A 22,710-nucleotide genomic window follows, 5' to 3' on the forward strand; every position below is an offset into this window, starting at 1 on the left:
TAGCCACTTGACAAACAAAACATTGTCATTATTAGTTGGTAGATATCATCTCGAATATGTTTATATTACTTGAGCTTAGAGCAATATTAGTTAGATTTTATAGATCCTGGAGTTGTTTTGTAGAATACAGTTATAAGGAATATACATAAACATATACATATCGCTCATTTACATGAATAGTGTCACAACTCAAAAAACACGATTTAGGGTTGAAGTGCGTGTCCATATTGAGTAAAATGTGCATTCTGATGTGTAAGAAAACCACTTGTTATGTTGCATTATTTTTAACCACAATAACGACACTTGTTTAGACTACCACATGCTGATATGAGACTAGTTCTGAACTAGTTATACGCCGCACTAATTCCCATTTCCCTCAAGTCTCCACTTCGGTATGAATACACGCAAACTTTCAGCTCCAAAAAGCGGATACGATTGAGACACTTTTAAGCCATTTCATGCTCCGGCGAATAGCCATTAAGGCGCACAGCGGTTTTAGCAGGATACCACAGCGACTGAAGTGCCGCACAATGAGCATGGCGAAGCATAAGGCTCGCTTGAAACGCATAAAATGTGAAATGGACGAATTTGTTGAAAGGATCACAATCGTTTCGTGTTGATTTGCTTCGTTAAACAGACGTAACGGTAATATGTACAAAAAGGGATTACATTTAAAGGCAAATTACAAAAAACAAATAAAACTGTGAACATTTAAAACAGTAAGAAACAACAACAAAACCCAAAGAAACACGTAAATTTAAAAAATAAAAACGGGATAATGAAGGCTGAAAAAACTGTGCAACAAAATATTATATTATGAAGGCGAGTAAAACGTAACAAAATTCGTTTACGCAAATCGCACGGTGTTAACTCGACCCAAAATTTATGACGACGTCGGCAATAAGCACAAGACTCCACTAGAAAATTGCGAAATATGCTTGAGACCAAACGAAATAATGGTTCGCTAAACTCTTCACTAAATTATACTGCAGAAACGCTGAGCAAACAACCGGCGAAGCACACACACAAACGCGAGCGCAATTTTTGTATGCAAATGAAATAGACACGGTTACAAAAAAGTGGCGAACAAAAAAGCGAAAAAAGAAACATCAAAGCGAAGCAAATTGCAAGAAGCGCACAAAAAATGGCATCCCAAGCGTGCGTAACTGATAAGCAGACACACACACTCATACAAAAGCGCGCACGCATGTGAGTCACAGGCGAAAAAATGTAAGAAACAATTTGTGATGAAAGTGATGAGTTGGCCGTAGCGCCTAACGGTATGCTGTCGGTTTGCGCTCACTTATAAACAAATTAAGTTAATATGCGCTTAAGCGATAGTAAGCACAAAAAACAGTGGGATTTTCTGCTTTGCAGATTTTCGGTTGAGTGATCCCGAAAGAAAAATGCATAAAACGAAATGAGTAATGAGTAGGCTCTTAAGTGGACCAGTGATAAATTGTCATGTAATATGAGTATGTGGATAAGAAGAGCGGTGGATTCTAATAAACAAGTGTACTTATATACAGTAGTACTCTTATACATATACAGTGGAACTTCTCTAACTCGAATCACCATAATCCACGACAAAACTTCGAATTAGAGAGACTTCCAGTTATATAATTTTTCATTAAAAAATACAATTTTTTAAAAAGCAGTTTACTATTTTTTGGCTTTTGACGTCTGTATTCCATGTCTTTGTTACATGATTTATGCAATCCATAAGCGTAATATCATAGTTTTTGTTCGCCTCCGTATTATATAGAGGGACTCGTTTAAAATTTTGCCTCTATAGTAAAATTTTTAAGTTTGTATTATGCCCTGGTCGAAAAGTTCGATTTATGGAAGAATATTTTTATGATATTAGACTTCTATTGCTAATTCAAAAGTTCGAGTTATGGAGATCTTGGAGTTATAGAAGTTCGAGTTATGGAAGTTCCACTATATATATGTTAGGCGTAGAAATCGCTTACGCGATTATAGCCGAATCTACCAGAGCGCGCTAGTAATCTCTCTTTTTTGCTTTCTGGCGCCAACTGGAAACACCAAGTGAAGCCAGGTCATTTTCCACTAGGTCTCTCCAACGGCGTGGAAGTAGTTCGCTTCCACGGCTTCCTCTATCGAACACTTTCAGAGCTGGTGTGTTTTCAGCTATTCGAAAAACATGACCAAGCCAACGTAGCCGCTGTCTTTTTATTCGCTGAACTATGCGTCGTATAAATCGTACAGCTCATCGTTCCATCGTCTGGTTTTGGTTCTTCGAGAGAGGAACTTTTCAATTGCCTACTCAGTCCAAAGTAGCACCTGTTGGCAAGAGTGATTCTGCGTTGGATTTCAAGGCTAACATTGTTGGTGTTGTTAATGCTGGTTCCCAGATAAACGAAATTATCTACAACTTCAAATGTATGACTGTCAACAGTGACATGGGAGCCAAGACGCGAGTGCGCTGACTGTTTGTTTGATGACAGGAGATATTTCGTCTTGTCCTCATTCACCACCAGACCCATACGCTTCGCTTCTTTATATAGTCTGGAAAACGCAGAACAAACGACGCGGTTGTTGCGAACGCCAACAGCTGTACACTCTTATAGAAGATTGTACCTTCTTTATTTAGCTCTGCAGCTCGTAATATTTTTTCCAGCAATAGATTGAAGAAGTCGCCCGATGGTGTGTCATCCTGTCTGAAGCCTCGTTTGGTAACGAACGGCTCGGAGAGGTCTTTCCCGATCCTGACGGAGCTTTTAGTGTTGCTCAACGTCAGTTTACATAGTCATATTAGTTTCATAGGGATAGCAAATTCAGACATCTTGGCAAAGAGGGAGCTTATTTTCGTGCTATCGAAGGCAGCTTTAAAATCGGTGAAAAGGTGGTGAGTGTCGATTCTTCTTTCTCGGGTCTTTTCCAAGATTTGGCGCATGGTGGATATGTGGTCCATTGTGGATTTTCCACGTTTAAAGCTTAACTGATAAGGTCCATTCAGTTGACGGTGGGCTTTAGTCTTTCACACAATTCGCTCGACAGGACGATATTGATTGCGATATTGAGGAGACTTATACCACGGTAATTGGCGCAGATTATGGGGTCTCCCTTTTTATAGATTGGGCAGAGCACACTGAGATTCCAATCGTCCGACCATTTCTTACAAAGAAGCTGATGCATGTACCTTATCAGTTCTTCGCCGCCGTATTTGAATAGCTCAGCCGGTATTCCATCGCCCCCCGCCGCTTTGTTGTTTTTCAATCGGGTAATTGCTATTCGAATTTCTTCATGGTGGGGTAATGTAACATCTATTCCATCGTCATCGATTGGGAATCGGAATATATATTCTATGTGGATAAATACATATAGTAAATATACATAGTGTTTTAGTGACTTGGAAGTTAACATCTATTCCTTGTAATGACCTCCATAATTTAGGTACTACCGTAGTATCCCTGTAGTTAGTTTATACCATATATGCTTTTTTCAAGTGTAATCCATTGTCGATTTCTAGCTTATAGCGAATACTTGGATTCTACTTTGCGAACAATAACGGTTGTTGGGCGAGTCTAAGTGCCGATTTCATACCATCTAATTTCAACCCCCTCGGAGTATTTTCGGAAATTAAATTATGAGTGACAAGTCAAACTACCCTGGAACGCGCAACTTCTTTAGACTGTATCTCCAAAACTAATATATTACTAGACTAGTTGAAATTGAAGTACAGTATTCTGGAGATTGTTGTAGCATTTAATAAGAAGAATCTTTAAAAAATGATTTTTTGAAGCCGTGTAACAATACTGACTTGGTACAGAGTTCAATAACTAAATAAAGTTATTTTATGCCTAATTCAACTTCTGCTGATGAAACCACACAGATGAGACAATTTTCCATAAATAATAGACGTTCCTGTAGACCACTTGAATCAGTAATGCACCGAAAATATAATTGCAAATCTTATTGAAAAATGTTTTTTCTTCCAAATAATACTGAGTTGAGATACATATCCATGTGAGGTAGATGACCGACATACATACATGATAATTCAATTTTTCTGCCATTGGCGCGAAAAGTGGTATAGATTTGCATTTGTGCCTCAGTGAAAAAAAAAAAATATTTTTGCTAAACCATCGACAAATATACTTTTGGTATCTTGGCAAACCCATTTCACTAATGTTTTCCATGTACTAACACATTGCCCTTCAAACTGTGCTATATGCTCTTGATATTTCAATACTCAGCCTAAAAATATGCAATAATATGTTGAGCTGATTGAAGAAGACATGAAATATATAAATTAACCGACAGATATTTGATTTTATGTATTTATGTACACAAATATACCAAATTATGTTTATGGGGACTTAGAAGTGATTTCATTTTGGAAAGTAATGCAACTCTAACAACATTGAGTTGAGCAACGTTCCAAATTTTCCAAAATGATTTCATATTGAATGTTTTCCTTTCTTGTTATTTGCAAAAATACTCTGAACTGTTCATAGATTCATACGTTTAAGCTTTTCAGTATTCCATTCCTTAAATACACAGAACTTACATACATGTACACAAGCTTTTACGCGATTAAAGCTCCATTACATTTCACTGCACTATTTTTTCACACGCTGAAATTGTTTTGCATTAAAACACGTGAAATTAAATTCCTGTGTCACTTTGTGTTATGCAAATGAATTCCTTTAGTTCACAGATAAATCCACTTTTTACAACAAGGACGCTTACACGAAAGCTCCAACACAAAAGCGCAATAAATACTTAACCGAAAGCACACACATAAATAATAAAAACGTGTTTATTCTACATTTCAATGGGTAACGGGTAAGCAGACAGTTGTATTATGCGCCTTTTACGATTGATTTGGGTTGGCCACAAGCAACGCTTAAAAGTCGGCCATCTTTACATAAATGATGAAGTTGATAACGGAGCTGTCAGTGTTGATTTCGGTGTATAAATAATACTAGAGAGAGAGAGAGCAAGTGATAGCTCGCAATTTCATTTTATCTATTTTTTAAGAGTTTCGTTTAGGAGCATATGCCTTAACCTCAATGTTCTTTTATTGCTCAAATAAAAATGGTTTTACAGCAGTTTGAGTTTTGCGCATTTTTTAAATGGATTTAGTGACAACAATGAATTTTGTTTTATTTTGTTTTTGCTGTAAAAAAACGGGCAGACAAAAGATCATTTGCCTATTTGAAGCGCTTTAGTTTTGATTGATTGACGGTTTTGCCATTACGTAGAATTCTAGCAGACATACACACATAAATTGAAACGAATGACTGACACATGACAGAAATTTGGTACGAAATAAGAGTTTGACAATTTTTTTTGTGGTTAGAGAATAATTGAATTTAAATAATAGAAAATAGTGTGATCAGTTATATTTCACTTTATTTAATTTGCATTTTTTGTTAGATTTAACCATCGTATGTTATTGTTATTTATTATTGCAAGGTTTATATGAAAGAACATCTTTAATGAACAACAAAACTGAAAAAATTCTACTTAGAAAGGATAGTGTGAAGTTAAAATTTCAAATGTTTTTTTTCAGCTGGCAACTCTTTTTAAATATAATTAAGCAGTTCTGATTTTATTGACAGATGGCAACTCTATTCCCAAATATGTTTAAATTAACCACTTACCTAGTTCTTTCCGAAGCGATATCTCGACAACTTTATGTTTCGTATTTTTTCCAATATTTTAAAAATTATTATTTTACGACAGGTGGCAACTCTATAAAAAATATAATTACATTACAGACTTTTCAAGCATCTTCAGAAAGCTTTTTGAAGCCGTATGTTTAGTACATATGTATTTTATAATATTTTCAGATTTACTTGTGTCGGCAGGTGGCAACACTATAACAAAATATATCCTGAATTAATGTCCTACGAGAGAGTGATTGTTAGATATAATAAATAACTAGTGTTCGGAAATATTATTTCAGTTTAATTTTATCGATAGGTGGCAACTCCATTCGATTGTATGATATAAATTATGCATTATATTACCTTTATATATAAACTTCTTCTGTACGTGTGCTGAACTCCTAAACGGCTAGACCGATTTTAATGGAATTTGTTGTGAGTCGGTGCCGGTGTACCAAATCTTCAATCCAATTCTAGGTATATTAATTCCACGCAGAACAACGTCTGTCAGGTCCACATTAAAGCATAGTGATTTGAGTTCCTTAGAAACGTTTTTTTATCTATATCCCACAAACAGTTGAAGTTTCAAAATTCATAAACATTTGACATACCAAAAGCATCTTCGTCGCTGACTTTTACAATTAAAAACATCCGCCTCTTGTTATAATAAAAAACACTTAGATCTGGATCCAGATCTTATTCCAGAAAGCCTTGTCAACTAGTGTCAATTAAAATATTTGGTCTCAGAATAGATAAAATCGGTGCTATTGTAAGTCTCGGCAGTTTGGTCTCCCGAAAATGTACCAATAGTCAATTTAGTAGAACATTATCCGTTTCGGTTATCTAACTAAACCTCTTCCAAATAAAATTTTTTTAGCACCTATATACGAACGTACTAGTATGAATATACTATCAATTTTTCTACTAATAAACGACTGCTTTGGGCCATCGGCAAAACAAATTTGAATGATACAAACTTTTATAACCCAACTCATTCTCTTTGTAGGCGGTTTTTGCGCGAAAAATTCAATATATGTAGGTACATACATACTGTACATGTCTCTGAAAATATTGATTTTTTTAGTGATTTTCACACTCTGACATAACATTACTTCACTGCTATTATACAACCAGACATGCATATGCATGTAGGTATTACTGAAATTACCGGCTGCAATAAGTGTTAACTAAAAGCGCTAGAAATAATTAAACAAAAGTGTTTACCTGCAACAAATAATGTACATACAAGCAAATCAACAACAGACTGTTAAAAGGTTCAAACGTAGCGATCCGATAAACGAACACACAAAAAGCCAGACGAGCTATACGAACCAACGAACTGGCGAACAGCTCCAACATGTTGGTAAACAAACAATTACGGAAGCGGCAAAGCAACTGACACGCGATTTGGGGAGTCAGAGAGGCAGTTGATGACAACAATGTTGGAGCGGTGAGGGAGAGGGAGAGAAATAGAGAGTGTTTTTGCCATATAGAGAGCGCAACGTGGAGCAGCAAAGAGACAAAGCGCGGTGATCACTTGAAATCATTGAGCTTTTGAAGGCACCACCACTGCCTGACGCCAAAAACGCCTCAAAAATTGTCGAGCAAAAATTGGTTGCAAAAAATCGCACGTTACCAACTAGTCAAGCGCAAATAAAAATCTCACAGATGACATCCGACGAATACAGATCGCCGCCGACCGATAGTTCAGTTGCAAGCGAACGCGCGGGCAAAGCACATGTGCCGAGAAATAGCGGGCGAGCGAGTGCGACTGTGGCGCGCATAATTAGTGAAGCTTCAACGTAAGCGAGTCTTCAAATAAAGTTTTTTCTGCTGTCTCTTTACGGGCGCGTGTGACGTAAAAGCCAAAGAAATTTAAAAGCCCATTTTGTAATATCTAAGCGACGAGCTGGAGGCAAATCGATGGGCGCAACAGGAAGTTGTAGCTTTAATTTTCACGTATGCCGCCGTTGTTGTTGCTAGTCTGAAAATTGGTTAGCTCCCCACGAGAGCGTGTTTAATTTTGTTGTTGTGTTAAAAATTTCACGTGTACGAGTGCGGCAATTATAGTTGAAATGTGAAAAGCTGGAATGAGTGAAATGAAAATTTATGCCAAATAAAGTTATTGTGTAAACTAATGGGTATTTTTTGTGAAAGATACAACAACAACACTGCACATAAATAGTTTATAAAGTGTTTTCATGCAACGCGCCAAAGTTGTGAAAAATCAGTTTTGAAGGAAATCAAAGCGAAAATTTATGCGAATTTGAGAAGTGCGAAGCTGAAAGAATTGCAAAACTAGAGATTTGCCGTAAGTGAAGCGTAAATTTATACAAATTTATACGACTTAACTATTTGAAAAAAAAAACCTGTATATATAAATTCTAAACATGAAATCCATCATTATATAATAAGCCTCAGGGGAACATCTTATAGTAGTATAATTATTTCCAATATTCTGTCTCAAAATTTGCATTAAATTGGCAGTTAAATTCACTTTACAACCGGTTTCGTAATTTAACTATCACCTTCTTAGCATATCTCTAAGTTTCTTATAAAGTATATTCTATTTATATTTTACGTAAGCATGAGTTTGCTTAAATTTTATTTGAGAATATTTTTTCATCAATTATATAATTATTTCAGAATTTAGAATTTTTTTAAAGAATTTTACGAAAAATTTCGAAATATTGATAAAATGTATGAATTTTTCAAGTATTAAGCTAAAACAATTTACAAAAATTTACAACTGAAAATAGTTTTTTGTAGCGATTGTAGCCACCAGACCAAAAAAATAGACAAAAAAGAGAATTTCGTAAGATTGATAAAATATAAGAATTATTAAAATATTGCTATCAAACTTGAGTGATTTACGAAAGTTTACTGGGGAAAATATTTTGGTAAAGGGTTGCCACCCATATGAAAATATAATAATAGTTGCACGCGTTTGATAATACTATATAAAAATTATTTAAATATGTAACAATCTAAAGTGTTTGTAAAAACATACTGTTAGAAATATTATTTGAATAGAGTTGCCACCTCTTTCAATTTTAAATAACTTAATTTGTTAAAGATATACAATATTCTCATATGGATATAAAAAAGCATTTCGGAAAATTTACAGTTACATAAAATTGTGAGAGAGTTACCACTTGTTTCATATTTATATACACTTAAATTGTTGAATTGATTCAATTTTTTGTCAAAAAAGTGCCAATTTACTTAGATTATAGTAATATTATAGGAAGAACTAATTTTGAGGAAGGTTGTCACCGATTTACTCTATTTAAACATATAACTAAAAGAATTTATTTGAGCACTTTCTTAAGTGTTGAAGTCCGAAAAAATATTAATTGATACAATTATTATACCAGTTTTTAACTTTATATAAAAATAATATAAAATTTAAAATACGATTTTAGTAAATACTTTTTTCCTGCTCACCCTTATACAAGTTTTTGCCAATATATATTTGATATATATACACACATATGTATCTACAAAAACTACAATTATTTAATATTTTCATAATAAATCTGCATTGTGTATACTTTAGAAAAAAGTACTGTTTGTTGACAAATATTTGGTGTTTTTTAGCATTAATTTCTACTGATAAACAGGCAAGTCTAATCACCTTTCTACAGTAAACACTTGCTAATGGAAACAAAATAAAGTATACAAAATGATACATGATTATTGTCACTGAAAAATTATGCGAAGTTATTATTGTCCATATTTTCCGTTTCAGGGCTTATAATCGTATATTTTATTTTCATTTGAAATTATTTTTTTTATTGCCCCTCAATTTTTAAATCATGTATACCTAACCTCTATGGTATTTGAGAAATTTTGTTAGAAATACTAAGATATACTATCGGAAAATTGAATCAAAGCTCCCAACTCATAAAAAAAGAAATTTTAAATATTTCCTATATGTGAGACCCTGAACAATGCATACTTAAAGTTATAATCACTACACTAGATGTCGCTGGCGTCGAATAAATACCAAAAGTTGTACATATAGTCCAATAAAGAGTATTCAATAATTTTGGTGGGTGTTGACTAGTTGAGGTTTTGGATAATCTATCACCATAAGAACTTGTTTTTTTTTAGTTTCGACTATCGAGTACATACTGTATTTCGTTTGGAAGCGCAATTAACCTCACACGTTTTTTGTATAATTAATAACAAAATATTGTTCATTGTTTACCAAAAATTATTTAACTTGTTTTATAAAAACGCCTCAATTTAATAATTGACGTCATCATATTTCTTATCAATTTAAATTTTGAAAAGTGCACGTTGCAAAAATTGTATTGCAGGTAATCTACAATTGTTGTGTTGTCTGATGAAATGTTGAAGAGGGTTGCCAACCTCATAAAAATTAAAAATCAAAAAATTATTTTACAAGGGAATACTATAATATGGATATTCAAATAAGAGGTTTAAAAAAATTAAAATATTTATGTTTAGAATTGCCAACTCTTAATATTTCAAGTTATATATATATTTTAGAATTTATTAGAAACCTTATTTTGGGCTTTGAACAGTCTCTCTTCCCTCTGGGTTAAGATATTCTATCTGTAATAATATTATAATATTCATTGAAAATAATTTGATTTATTTCGAAGAAAAGTTTCTCTTTTCATCACATCACACTAATTCAACAGATCACTATGACTGGCAAGAAAATAAGTAGTATTACTAGGTTCATAGTAATAAAAGTAAATCCCCGGTTTTTCAACTAATTACAACAAATAGATAAATTTGTTTGCAAATTCTCGAAGTAAGTTAATTTTGTAAGTGTGTTTATCAGCAATTGCGACTGACTAATTCTACGAGATCGATTAAAGTGTGTCTATGGAAAAATACTTCAAAAAGTATGCTTTATGAAACTAGACACTTCAGTGTTTCAGTTTTAGAAACATCTGAGTAACCAAATAAATAAACTTACAGTATTCTAAGTACGGATGTAGCTACTCAGAAGTGAGACAATTTCAAGTTCAATATGAGATACATTTTTATGGCACTCATCTCTTCTATTCTCAAGAGTGTTTCTTAAAATTGATAAATGAATGTAATTGATGATAGAGACAAACATCATTTTAGAGATCTTTAAAAATAACTCTTATGGATATACGTGATTTAAACATTTCTTGAATGGTGGACAGTTCAGTCTGCGTTCTTATTTTGGAGATTTAATAGAGGAAGGTTTAATATCAGAAATACAGATTCAAATTCAGAAATATTCTCAAAAATTGAGCAATGTGAGAACTTGAAATTTTTATATTTAAATATTTTTACTTCGAAAGTGAATGATAATCTATAGTTTATATGAAAGAAAATATTATCAGCTACTTTTAATAATTATATCCCTGAATATTTTTGAACAACATATAAGTTGTAATTTAGAAAAACAATTTAATTTCAAATATTTATATGTATATATACGATTGCTTCCTAGCCACTTAATGGATATAATGCAAAAACTCTCCAAATCGAAAGGCATTAATATATAACGTTAATGTATTTTGCTATGAGACACATTTAGAATTTTAATGGCCTATTAAAGCAGATGTCTTTTTATATATAGCCAATAAATGATAATTTTAGAAATTTACTATAAATAATAATTTTATATAACGTCAAAATAGTTGTGATTCTGAATTATTCAAACAAATTAACTTTTTTTCGCAAGTCAAACACCTTCGCAAGTCAAACACTTAAAGTTCTCAAATATATATAGATATATGTACATATGTACTGCGTATATTCTCATATGTACTGCGTATATTCTCAGAACGACTTTCAATTTTTTGTTTTAATTACAAAGTCAATTTCCATAACAATAAAGGATCTATACTCTCCCTATATTTTCATCATAAATAAGAGTAATTGTTTAATTAATTTTCGTACTCGCAGTTCTCATACAGAACTGAATAAATTCTACTTATCTAATTTAAAGAAATATGGATAATTGACTTGGTAACAATAACCAGACTAAGCATACAAGGATTGATTTATGACTATGCAATAAACTGTTAAATAATGAGATTCTATCTATTTGAACTAAAGTGTCACATTATAAAACCACATGTATATACCATCTTTGAATACGTGTCTGACCTGGCTGGAAACCTCCAATTTACAACTAGAATTTCCCGAGTAAAATCGAACTACTCAAAACTCCTATATAATCATATACCAATCTTTTGGAAAATTCAATTCTTTTGAAAATTTATTTCAATCAAAACATGCATACAGCTCATCGTTCCATCGTCTGCGGTATTCGCCGTTGCCAATGTTTAAGGGACCATAAATCTTCCGCAAAACCTTTCTCTCGAAAACTCCTAGTGCCGTCTCATCGGTTGTTGACATCGTTCACACTTCTGCACCATAAAGTAGGACGGGAATGATGAGGGACTTGTAGAGTTTGGTTTTTGTTCGTCGAGAGAGGACTTTACTTTTCAATTGCCTACTTAGTCCATAGTAGCACCTGTTGACAAGAGTGATTCTGCGTTGGATTTCCAGGCTGACATTGTTATTGCTGTTAATGCTGGTTCCCAGGTAGACGAAATTATCTACAACTTCAAAGTTATAACTGTCAACAGTGACGTGGGAGCCAAGACGCGAATGCGCTGACTGTTTGTTTGATGACAGGAGATATTTCGTCTTGTCCTCGTTCACCACCAGACCCATACGCTTCGCTTCCTTATCCAGTGTGGAAAAAGCAGAACTAACGGCGCGGGTGTTGTTTCCAATGATATCGATATCATCGGCGTACGCCAGTAGCTGTACACTCTTGTAGAAGATTGTACCTTCTCTATTTAGCTCTGCAGCTCTTATAAGTTTTTCCAGCATCAAGTTAAAGAAGTCGCACGATAGTGAATCACCTTGTCTGAAACCTCGTCTGGTATCGAACGGCTCGGAGAGGTCCTTCCCGATCCTGACGGAGCTTTTGCTGTTGCTCAACGTCAGTTTACACAGCCGTATTAGTTTTGCGGGGATACCAAATTCAGACATCGCGGCAAAAAGGTAGCTCCTTTTCGTGCTGTCGAAAGCAGTTTTAAAGTCGACAAAGAGATGGTGTGTGTCGATCCTATTTTCACGGGTCTTCTCCAAAATTTGATGCATGGTGAATATCTGGTGTTGGTGGAGGAGGCTTATCCCACGGTAATTGGCGCAAATTGTAGGGTCTCCCTTTTTGTGTATTGGGCAGAGTACACTGAGATTCCAATCGTCAGGCATGCTTTCTTTCGACCATGTTCTGCAAAGAAGCTGATGCAAGCACCTTATCTATAGCTCGGCCGGTAATGCATCGGCACCCGCCGCCTTATTGTTCTTCAAACGGGTAATTGCTATTCGAATTTCTTCACGGTCGGGCAATGGAACATCTGCTCCATCGTCGTCGATTGGAGAATCGGGTTCGCCATCTCCTGTTGTTGTACTATCACTGCCATTCAGCAGGCTGGAGAAGTGTTCACTCCACAAACTCTGTATACTCTGGTCATCAATAACTAGATCACCTCTGGGGGTCCTACAGGAGTGTGCTCCGGTCTTGAAACCTTCAGTTAGTCGCCGGATCTTTTCGTAAAATTTTCGAGCATTACCCCTGTCGGCCAGCTTGTCAAGCTCTTCATACTCACGCATTTCGGCCTCTTTCTTTTTTTGTCTGCAAATGCGTCTCGGTTCCCTCTTCAGCTCTCGGTATCTTTCCCAACCCGCTCGTGTTGCGGTCGATCGCAACATTGCGAGGTAGGCAGTCTGTTTTCTCTCCACTGCGAGACGACAATCCTCATCATATCAGCTGTTTTTTGGCTTTTCCGAAAACCTATGGTTTCGGTTGCAGCTGTACGTAAGGAGTTTGATATGCCGTCCCACAGCTCCCTTATACCGAGATGCTGATGAGTGCTCTCAGAGAGCAGGAGTGCAAGTCGAGTAGAAAATCGTTCGGCTGTCGGTTGTAATTGCAGCTTCTCGATGTCGAGCCTTCCTTGTGTTTGTTGACGTGTGCGCTTTTCTACACAGAGGCGGGTGCGTATTTTAGCTGCTACAAGATAGAGGTCCGGGACCACGAAGCGTACGCACATCAGAAACACTGGAGGCATGTCGTCCTCTATCACAACATGATCGATATGGTTGCGAGTGATTCGATCCGGGGACAGCCAAGTAGCTTGATGGATTTTCTTATGCTGGAATCTAGTACTGCAGACGACCATATTTCGGGCCTCAGCGAAGTCGATCAGCCTTAGGGCGTTTGGCGTTTCGTCATGGAGGCTGAATTTCCCGACTGTTGTGCCAAAGACACCTTCTTTACCCACCCTGGCGTTAAAATCGCCAAGCACGATTTTGACATCGTGGCGGGGGCAGCGCTCATAGGTACGTTCTAGGCGCTCATAGAAGGTATCTTTGATCACTTCGTCCATCTCTTCCGTCGGGGCGTGGGCGCAAATCAGCGATATGTTGAAGAACCTCGCTTTGATGCGGATTGTGGCTTTGTCTTACTGTTATAAAATCCATAAAATTATCAATTTCGTTATAGTTCAGAAGTGATCCGTATTAACCGTTTCGGGACGGGAACTTTTGTGACGTACAATCTCAAAGAAAAGTGTTTATTTCGTCTCCTATGGCTATTTTAAGAATAGTAATTTGATAATATATTTTTAGCGCATTCCTAAAAGGAGATATTGTCCTGGGATAAAAACATCCCAAATCCATCTGTATGCAAAAATATTAATAAAAATTCTAGACTTAAATTCACTCGATTTCATTTTATTTTGTCGTTTATATATTCAATTTTATCTTATAAGACATTTTATTTATATCTGATGGCAAGGAGTAAAACATTTTTTACAAAATGCTAAGTTGGAAGCATTGCAAATCTGATTCGTACGGTTCTCTTTGCCCTTTTTAGCACAATTTACGCATCGTTGTCTCTTGTTCGTTCTTTGTGGCAAATGATCTCACAGATTTTGTTTAATTTTTGAAAATAGCTTGAAAAATACCTCCAAAGGTTTCAGTCCACGTGTTATGCCCTCATTACTAATGATTTGATCTTGGCTAATAGTGAATCGTGGCTTGAATGTCGGTTGTGGGTCTGTCCATATTATAATATCATTAGGCCATTCATTCACATTATCTTCTTCCAAAAGTTTAACTTCGTATATTTCATCATCAGTACTTTCATTTTCACCATCATTTTCATCCATAGCACTTTCATTTCCACGATCAATTTCTATTTCTTCATCATATGTTCTGCCGGGCTGTGTGTTTTCTCCATATTCTGAATCAATGTTGCTTTTTTCACTAGGACTGTATGCGGAACCACTATCAGCAAACAGATCATCCTCATCACCCGATTCATTCAAAAAGTTCTGAATTTGTGAAACACCCAGTCTGTGTGGTCTGTCCATTCTCTAAGTAAAATAATGTACATGAGTACGTATGGGATAATAATATCCCACAAATAAACAGATTTGGGATGATTTCTTCCCACGGAACATACCTTGACTTCTTATAAGGAAAATAAGTTATTCTTTATTCTAAACTTTTTATTTCAATAGATTAGCACTATTTGCACAAAATGTAACTATAATTCAATTAAAAATCACTTATTTTCTAAGCTTTTTCCAAACAAATACCATCTACGCAACAACGTGTCTAAGAAAATGACATTTAATAAAAAACTGATGACTCCAACCAACAGCTGGTATTTTTGTTTTTGTAGAGGAGAGTATAATGAATGATTTGGGACTGTTTTGAACCAAATCGCTTCCATATTGTGACAGATACGATTTTTTGAATTTCTTCGGGATAAAAACATCCCCATCGTCCCGAAACGGTTAAGGAACGATTATTACGAAATTGATATTTTTCTGAACGAAATCTGAATTGAAGCGTTGTATGGAAACCTGACAGGTTGCGGTTCATATTAATGAGGGGGATATAACATCTACCTCTGACTTAAAATACCCCACACTTTATGCGCTCATAAAGATAAAAAGTTATCACAACTTGTAAAAATGTAAATGAAATTCACAAATTTGCATTGTAATGTGAGTTAGACTACAAACCATGAATTTTCACACGTAACTTTCCACTTAATAGTAAAATATTATTAGAAAACTAGCGAGATTTGAAAATATAAATTAACAAATGTAATGCAAATTTAAGCTTTTCTGTATATAAATTGGTAGTTTAACGGAACTTGTTTATGCCGTAAGATTATTATTTAAGGTTTGTGCGAAGCTTCTGAATAAGTTACAAGTAACGTAATAGAAGAGATTTATCGAAAAAACTGCTACTAGAATACACACATATATATTTTTTTAATGTATAATAATAATTATTAGGATTGTTAATCAACTAAGTTTGGTTTCACGCTTCTATAATTTCTTTTAATAAAGTAACATATAATTTTTAAAACTCTTATTGTAGTCATTTTAACCTTGACCAATTATTTGTTTTATAAAAAAATCGTACTTACCATAACTTAAATTCTAATATAAAACTAAAATCGATATGTCATGACCCGTGCTATTCTGGACTAGAGTGAAATATATTACAAATTAATTATATAAATATCAAGTTTTTTAGTTCTGTAAAATTCTACTACATTTCAACGAATTTTCTTTACTAACATCCACTAAATAGGTCATTATGTGACTAGCAATATTAATAACAAAGTGCAAGCATAGCAAAAGCTCGTTAGCAATACAGTAGATTTAATTTTCCAAGAAGAACCATACTCTCAGTTAATAAATTATCAGCTAGACGAGTTGAGTTGAATCTGACACGACATGAAAACTCCATTCGAAATTGGAATATTGGATCATGGTCATGCAAACAAAATGGTAATTCCCAGAAATATTCGTATAATGTTTGTAGTATTTAATGTTGTTACGACATTTGCACTCTTTAATCCACTGACTGTTAAGTAGACAATATTATTTTGTCAACTAATACTCGTAAAAATCATAACTCAAATATAACAAATGCCTTTAAGTTCCTTCGATAATTCAGTTTATTGTTATACTCTCGCAACAAAAGTTGCTAAGAGAGTCATAAAACTAAACGAGTTAGATATAGGGTTATATATATCGAAATGATCAAGGTGACGAGACGAGTCAAAATCCGAATGTCTGTCTGTCCGTCCGTCCGTCCGTGCAACGGATAACTTGAGTAAAAATTGCGATATCTTGATGAAACTTGGAACACATGTTCCTTGGGACCGTGAGAGGGTTGCTTTCGAAAATGCAAAATCGGATCACTGCCACGCCCACAAAATGGCGAAAGCCGAAAACACATAAAGTGTCATAACTAAGCCATAAATAAATTTGGAACAAAGGATCGCACTAGGAAGAGGCATATTTGGATCCAATTTTTTTGGGGAAGTGGGCGTGGCCCCGCCCCCAAATCGGTTATTTGTATATATCTCGTAAGCCAATAAAGCTATATAAACCAAACTTTCTGCAGTCGTTTCTCTTACGTACCCCACCATACACCATAAAAATAGTTTAAATCGGATAATAACCACGCCCACCTCCCATACAAAGGTTAGGTTGAAAATTACTAAAAGTGGGTTATCTCACTAACGAAAAACGTCAGAAATACTAAATTTTACAGAAGAAATTGCAGAAGGATGCTGCGCTCAGATTTTTTTACAAAATGGAAAATGGGCGTGGCATCGCCCACTTATGGGTCAAAAACCATATCTCAGGAACTACTCGACCGATTCGAATGAAATTCGGATTTCGAAAATGGATAAAATCGGTTCACAACCACGACAACTTCCCATGTAACTCAATTTTGAACTCCAACTTATTCCTTCATTTTATAATATATACATACATAAGGAACCAATGACGATAGCGAAATAAAAGTTTACATAAGCTGTCATCGATTGGCTAACTGCTATAGACAAGCCAATCGAACAAACTTTCCAAATTTCCATACAAACTGGTAGCACTGAAATCGAATTGTATATACTTGGTCGCACTGAACTCTTCAACCACCGTCTATGTCTAACGTTTTCTGCAACAAATTTAATTTTCATTAAAGTTTTTTATTCAATAAATTCACTACTAACAATTTATCTTCGCCTGCCCTTTTCAATTTCAAATTTGTGTATAACAATTTTTATTATTTTGACAGTAATTTGTTCTTTGAGCAGTTCACAATAGTAAAATGGTTCTAAAATGAGTAAAACAAAACTTGGTAACACTCAGCAAGCGACTATTGAAATTTTAATGAGGTATTCGCATACTCTCCAGCACGAATTCAACTAGATATCTTTGTTGTTGCTTTCACATGTAAAATTTTTGACAGGCGAGCAGCGCCCAAAGATAGCGAGGAGAGAAGTGACCAATCGATGGCAGCTATAAATACTGTATATGATCTGTGGCATCACTTGTGAAAAAATTGTCGAAATCGGACTATAACTTTTCAAAGCTCCGAATACCGAATATGAAGAATTCAGTGCCCCATGGTAATTTTTCACCGAAAATTTCGGTAAATCTCTCAGGTATCTTAATTTAATTTAGATGAACTATTTTTCTTCTAATAGTGTAACTTCCCCTACCTCTCATATACCTAATTATAGGATTTTCAAATTGGGTCAAATTGTGTGTTATCTAAATAAAAATATATCAATAAATTGCGAGAGTATAAAATGTTCGGTTGCACCCGAACTCAGCCTTTCCTTACTTGTTAATGGCATCATTCGTAGTTGCTCACAACAAATTTCTTCATGTTAGTTAGTTCGTTCCACTTCGGTTTCATAGACTCAATGATCTAGGGAATCAACGTCTAAACATTAGTTATATTGTAGTTGATTACTAAACGGTAGGCCGACATGTCGGCAGATTACTCCTTTCCAACTTATACTCACCTAACTACAGATTGCTTTAATAAAAACCTTGAAAATCGAAGCTTAAAGTTTTCAATTGAAAACCATTTCCTATCTAAAACAGAAGAAAAAATTTTCGATGTCAATAAATTATCTTCTAATATATAATATCAATTACGAGTATGAATATAAAATAGTAGTGGAATCTGAAACCATAAACCGATGGCTTTCATGATAACTTCTTTTTTGCTACTGAAGTTACCTAGTCTATCACAGAATCTGCTCGCTCCAACCGCTGTTCCAGCATTCTGACAAAACCAAACGCTGCATCTCATTAAAGTAAATAATCTCCCATAAAATTAAAGTCACGTATATTTATATACATACAAACATATGTGGTATATATAATATGTATATGGTATATCATCATGCATTCATTCACCGGGATATAGCAATGCGAAGTCTGCACATCGTAAAAGCAGCCGGAACTAATGCAATAGCAAAAACAAAATAATAATTAAATACTGAAACTCAAATATATACTTTATTTTTTTTTTTAATTATTATTTTCATATAATTTGTAGATACTTTATACAATTCGTTATAATTCTTGCGGTTTTGAACTAACAAACTTATGAATATGTAGATACCATGCAAAAATGTTGAGTTAACTGAATTCTAAAAGTAATATAGAATAGTTCATGGTCTATTTGTGAAAAATTTATTTTCAAGATCGCATGGAGAAGAAGCAGTTTTTTTAATTTTTTTTTATTTCCTAATTGTCCCTTTATTTCGATCGTCAAAACACTACCGATCGTGTTGAAATGAGTGATACTAGAATTGGTCCATTACTGCATTACAAAAGACCAATTAGTGGAGTACACCGATGTCTCATAAATTCACTCCATGGTTTAATGATAATATAAGAAAATTATAATTTTTGCAGCGTAAGAGCTGCAAGTGTTTGTGTACTGGATAACCTTGAAAATCTTACATTATTTTACCATTTAAAATCAATAAAAACTTACAATCCCTTTCATATGATATAACGTTCAAATAATCAATTTCAATATTATCAAACTATTTGTTGTTATGCCGCTTATTCAGCAAAGAGCAGATTATCATTTCTTTGTATATATTATGTATACAAAATAAACATACATATCTATTTTAGCAACATAGCCATCGGCGTTATTACGTTTTGCCATTTGCCACGCGCAGAGCAGAGTGCAAAAACATGAGCTCAAATGCGAACAAACTCACATGAGCACATTTGCCAAGGCTTTGATTGATAGCATGAAATTTTATAGATTTATCATAACGGGTGATTTTTTTGAGGTTAGGATTTTCATGCATTAGTATTTGACAGATCACGTGGGATTTCAGACATGGTGTCAAAGAGAAAGATGCTCAGTATGCTTTGACATTTCATCATGAATAGACTTATTAACGAGCAACGCTTGCAAATCATTGAATTTTATTACCAAAATCAGTGTTCGGTTCGAAATGTGTTTATCGACAAATTTTGTTCAGCGATGAGGCTCATTTCTGGTTGAATGGCTACGTAAATAAGCAAAATTGCCGCATTTGGGGTGAAGAGCAACCAGAAGCCGTTCAAGAACTGCCCATGCATCCCGAAAAATGCACTGTTTGGTGTGGTTTGTACGCTGGTGGAATCATTGGACCGTATTTTTTCAAAGATGCTGTTGGACGCAACGTTACGGTGAATGGCGATCGCTATCGTTCGATGCTAACAAACTTTTTGTTGCCAAAAATGGAAGAACTGAACTTGGTTGACATGTGGTTTCAACAAGATGGCGCTACATGCCACACAGCTCGCGATTCTATGGCCATTTTGAGGGAAAACTTCGGAGAACAATTCATCTCAAGAAATGGACCCGTAAGTTGGCCACCAAGATCATGCGATTTAACGCCTTTAGACTATTTTTTGTGGGGCTACGTCAAGTCTAAAGTCTACAGAAATAAGCCAGCAACTATTCCAGCTTTGGAAGACAACATTTCCGAAGAAATTCGGGCTATTCCGGCCGAAATGCTCGAAAAAGTTGCCCAAAATTGGACTTTCCGAATGGACCACCTAAGACGCAGCCGCGGTCAACATTTAAATGAAATTATCTTCGAAAATTAAATGTCATGAACCAATCTAACGTTTCAAATAAAGAACCGATGAGATTTTGCAAATTTTATGCGTTTTTTTTTTTTTTAAAGTTATCAAGCTCTTAAAAAATCACCCTTTATTTATTTAACATTTGCTTTTATGTGTTTTTGAACTCTTATTGATATATTCCTGCTTGGGTGGCAAAAATACTATGAAAAACAGAATTTCATGAGTCGGTAGATGGCGCTGTGCATATTTGTTTTATAAATTATGATATTTAGTTAATATCTATTTACCTTTTTAATAATTTTTCAGACCAAGTGAGGCCTATTATAAAATGGAAATCATAAAAAAATATTATACTTTCACTATCTGAAAACTACATAAATTCGACATATGCTCTTTATGTGTGTATATTTACTGCATTTATAAATAAAACTAATTTTATTCAAAAACCATTCTTTGGTTCAATTATTAGTATATTTATAATTTAGCACTTATCCCTCTTAGAGAAAAATGCCTTCAAGAGCCTCAACGTCAAGGCTTCGCTATTCACTTGGCGTCCATTGATCTTTATAAATTCATACATATGTTTATTTTCATACAGTCAGGGGCAATAATGTAACACATAACCTCTTTACTCTTGCAATCGATTGGTAAGGCCGCAACACAAACTCCATCTTTTTATCGGAGGTCAGTAAGGTTAATTAAAAACTGTTCGAATTGCAGCGAAATGTTGCAAAACAAGCAACTTTGAGAATGAGATATTTCTAAAATAATTAATGAAATTTTATGTGTTTTCAACCAAGCGCAACTAACTGAGCTTGAAAATATTTAGATCAGTAGTTTTCAAATGAAAATGTAGGTAAACGTTACAGTAGCTATAATATTTTAGAATTGTTTAAAAAAAAGTTGGATTTTATATTAAAGAAAATTTTTTTAAATTTATATAATTTTCTTTATTTAGAATTTAAAAATGACGGGCAACCTCGTATAATTTTTTATTTAAAAAAAATACTCTGTAAATATCACCAGCACTCATCGCACTGTATTATAGTTAATTTTAAAATTTAATAAAAAAATATTGTCAGGTGGCAACTCTGTGAAATGTTTATACATTTTTAAAAGTAGATAAATTTTGTGAAAATGAGAATTTTAGAAAATCCTATCAGCAATTATTTTGTAGTCACTCTTTATTTGATTAAAAAAAATTACAGTCAGGTGGCAACTACAAATAATTTTTGGTTTTAAAACTTTGTTAAAATGCTACAAATTTGTTGCAAATACTTTTTTATGATTTATATATTTTTTTCTTTCATTTTTCATAAGCTTGCTCGTACATAAAAACTTTAAAACACACAAAATGTAAATATGTGACCAGTGGGTTCAACAAAATCTGAACTTTGTGCTTAAATATTGTAATGTACTGTAAATATGTGCATACATTTGTATGTTTGAGCGTATAGAAATCATAATTGAATTCCAGACATACATACATATTTCATATTGAATATTGAAGAACTCAAGTTGTTGAATTGGAAATATGTGTGCAAATTGACACTCAAAAAAAAAAACTAAATAGAACAAAAAATCCAAGAAAATTCGAAATTTTTGGGGAAAACAAAGCAGCGAAAGTATTTTAAGCACAAAACGCATATTTCTCAAATCCTAGACAGCTCGTCATTACTTTTTTGCTTTCACGATTTTTTCTCCACAATTTTCATATATTTACGAGTACTACGTATCTCGACATTAGCCGCTTAATTTATACACATACTAAGATTTATTTTTACTTTGTCGACTTTTGCTTAGAGTTTGTGTGTGCTTTTCTCGAGAATTTCGTCAACAAAAATGCGAGTTTCGAAACATTAGTAAAAAATTCAAAATGAAATAATAATGATAATAGATAGACGCGCACTTAAAATAGCTGCCGATTGCTTAGCTGCCAACAAAGTGTTTTTCAATTACGGTACAAGGGGCACGTCTCTACCGCTTCATGGTTCTTCAACATTCATATGTATATACACATTTTTATGTTTGGCTGTGCCGTGAAAATTCATATTTAATATGCTCGGACCACATATTGATTTTATTATTTATTTTGT

The 22,710-nt window shown here is 34.2% G+C and overlaps 1 protein-coding gene across 1 annotated transcript in view; it reads left to right on the forward strand.

Moving 5' to 3' along the window:
• Positions 1 to 7,323: 7,323 nt before the first annotated feature.
• Positions 7,324 to 22,710, forward strand: part of LOC105214583 (organic solute transporter alpha-like protein) — a 36,635-nt gene continuing 21,248 nt past the window's right edge. Inside the window, exon 1 of the mRNA XM_054229195.1 lies at positions 7,324 to 7,950. The gene's annotated coding sequence lies outside the window, so the exon portion shown is untranslated. The remainder of the gene's footprint in view (positions 7,951 to 22,710) is intronic.

This window comes from Zeugodacus cucurbitae, chromosome 4 (genome assembly GCF_028554725.1).
Source record: "Zeugodacus cucurbitae isolate PBARC_wt_2022May chromosome 4, idZeuCucr1.2, whole genome shotgun sequence".
Lineage (NCBI taxonomy): Eukaryota > Metazoa > Arthropoda > Insecta > Diptera > Tephritidae > Zeugodacus > Zeugodacus cucurbitae.